At 34.1% G+C, this 3,102-nt stretch overlaps 1 non-coding gene across 1 annotated transcript; it reads left to right on the top strand.

Annotated features, from left to right (window-relative positions):
* The first annotated feature begins 1,210 nt into the window (after window positions 1–1,210).
* Window positions 1,211–2,722, top strand: LOC105324899 (uncharacterized). Its single transcript, XR_010707798.1, has 2 exons — window positions 1,211–1,467; window positions 1,660–2,722. It is a non-coding gene; the product is annotated as an uncharacterized protein (transcript).
* Window positions 2,723–3,102: the final 380 nt, after the last annotated feature.

Here is a 3,102-nt window from a genome sequence, read left to right as displayed (position 1 = left end):
CAGCGTAGCCCTTTGGTAAGGTTTTGAATCTTGCTAGGTTTAAGATCATATTTCGGTCCTCCATGCGGACAAATTTCACTATAACAGCCTCTGGTGCATCTGGTTTGTAGGTGCTTTTAGGATTCTTTTGTACTCTGTGCGAGTTTTCAATCAGGATCGACTCTGCTGATTCTAATGAAATGCTTAGTTTCTCATGAAGAAATTTTACAATAATATCATGGGTTACTTCACCTGTTTCTTTTGGAATGCCGTAAAATAATAAGTTGTATTTACGTGATCTTGCCTCTTGTTGTATTATTCGATCCTGGAGTTCTTTCAATGCATCCTCCAGCGTGTCCATCTTGTCAACCTGTGGATTAATAACTTCATTCTGTTGTTTTTCCAGCTCAGCCAGCCTGTCCTCATGATTTTGAAGGGACTCGTTTACTTGTTTCAATTCGCCGGTCAACGCATCGTCCACCTTGCCTTCTAAAGCAGTTAACCGCGCAGATAGCGATTCGTCTAGTTTTTTAATTAAACGTGAGAAAAGGTCTTTTAAGTCTTTGTTTGATACCTCATCATCCTGTAGACCTTCTTTCTCTTTCTGAGTTTCCTTCTGGGTTTCCTTCTGCTGGCATTCTTTCTCTTTCTGTGTGTCTTTTCGGGGCATCTTTCTCGTGCGTCCCGAATTTCCTCGCTGGTACCACTAAGCCTTTACAAAGACGCAAAACCACGTAATACTCTATGTAGGACTCGAGAACCTTGGTTCACATATTATTCTTGACCTATTGATGTTCTAACGCCTACTATCTTTTTAAATAGTCAAATAACGGCCCTCTGCACTTTTTCACCTCACGCCATGTGCGTAGCCACACCGGAAGTCTACAGATAAATATTTTAATTATAAAGTTAAAACATTGAATGGCTTATGCAATATGTAAGGTTAATATGTATAACAAACCGCACTTACTTAAAAAAAAAAACCTCAACGTTATTCAGTATAAAAACTGCGTTGTTACACCATTTATATATAGAAATAAAGAAATCATTTTTTTTTGGCAAAAAGATAAACAATCCTTTATAAACTTTGTAACATATACATTTACCTTGTATGTAGTGTTAAGGGAATTGTCTGGTGATAGGATGTTACACAATGTAATCATTATATACATGTAAACGCACACAAGTTTTTCTCTGCGAATATTACAAAAGAAGGCAATGTTATGTTCTCTTCAATCATGTCACGTGCCACACATGTTTACATCAAACCGGACGAAGATACGGATGTTTCCTTAAGATGGATACTTAACTCATTGTCTTCGCCCCCTCCTTAGCAGTGCTTAGCCTTACGTCTGAGTATCAATCTCATGCTAATGCACTTCTCTTTCAAAATTCTTCTTGAAAACTGGATTGAGTGGCAAGACAATGTTAATGACGTTGGGTCCTGGTCATGTGAAATGAACAAAAACGTTTCAGCAAAATGTAACCGTAAGTAAAAATATTCATTTCTTTCCTAACATCTACATTTAAACAGATAATCAAGGTGTATTTTTTTTTGGTCAGACGTTAAATAAATAAAATGATATTTTCTTTCCGTTATCAAAACGTTTTTTTTTATTACGATGTATTACATGTATGTGCTGATGAATAAAATTCATATTTAACAATTTTAATTTACAGACGATATGGCCAACGTATTTACCAATATTAGCAGAAATGCGGAAAAATGTTGATACTCATTATAATATAACTATGCCTCGGGAAAACACGCAGTACAATGGCAAATACGTATATTGTTATTGCTGCATCAATTTTGTTTTGCATTGGATTAATTGGAAATTCTATAACCTTGTGTTTTGTTGCTGTGTCCAAACGATTGCACACTCCAACATACGTCCTGATTGGATGCCTAGCAGTGTCTGACCTACTCGTCTCCGTGACACGATATGTTCAGATATTTGAAAAATCTTTTTTTAAAGAATATACACAGATATATATTTATTGGACATTCAGCTTTTTATTTCTTCACTCGGCATTTTTCCATATGGTGTTAGTGTCATATGTACGTTTTGTTTTTATTACAAATCCTCTCCGCAGTTTGATATTGACTTGTAAAAAAATTCTTTTGATGTCTTGTGCCATCTGGATTAGCTCTATTGTCGTTTCCATCGGGTACGGAGCATTTAAAGTGCTAAAATTAATGAACATTATATCTTTCGAAACAGCAGTTTTAGCTGAGATTGGGTTTGGTTTGTATGTTAGTGGATTACCATTTATTATTGTAATTATTTTTAATGTTCGAAAGCTGTATTATCTGTATAATCAAACAGCTAATGTTCGACGGACCAGAATAGCAAATTCGATGTCGTTGATGTTTTGGATTATTATCGTGATTTATCTTCTCAGCACAATATATCCTTTAATTTACGTAATTGACTATGCAATGTTAAAAGAAAGGTCACTACTAAATAGAAAATTAGACTTTGTTCATCATATGTTTTCTTTTTCATTGCTTGTTAATAGTTGTTTGAATCCTTTGATATATTTCATGTTTTCACCTCCTGTCTTAAGACTTCTCTCCCGATTAAGAAAATGTTGTAATCATGGCAAAGATCCACACATAAGCAATCCTAGGTCGTGTCCACAAGTGGAATCGCATGGTAAACCATTCGTCCTTTACAATTTGATGTAACTTCTTGCTATTGTGATTTACGTAATCAAATAAAATCGTTTTTGTTCTACATTAAGACTGGTGATATTTTAAGATTGTTAAATTTTGGGTCTGCCGATTTTATAGCTAGTAAGGTATGTAGCTCCCTGTCTGCAAAATGTGTAATGAACGACATTTGAACTACTTTTGTTTCGTGTTTAAATTTTGCAATTAGACGTACTTTAAGCCACGCTAATTTTGACTATTTAAGCTTATTTTTACGCGTAAATTGCAACATCTAAACACGTATAGAATTGTAGTTCCGTCTTTTTTTTAAGACCGGAGCTATTAACCTATAGCTAGCAATTTTATATCCTTTGCAATATCGAACAATATATTTATCTTTATATTTATATATACAAATAATTTATATAACAATAATTTTAACTTTTAGTTTGAAAAAAGGAAATTAA

The sequence above is a fragment of the Magallana gigas genome, chromosome 1 (assembly GCF_963853765.1).
Source record: "Magallana gigas chromosome 1, xbMagGiga1.1, whole genome shotgun sequence".
Classification (NCBI taxonomy): Eukaryota; Metazoa; Mollusca; class Bivalvia; order Ostreida; family Ostreidae; genus Magallana; species Magallana gigas.
The sequence above is the reverse complement of the archived record's forward strand: the minus strand, read 5'-3'. Positions and strand labels throughout refer to the sequence as shown.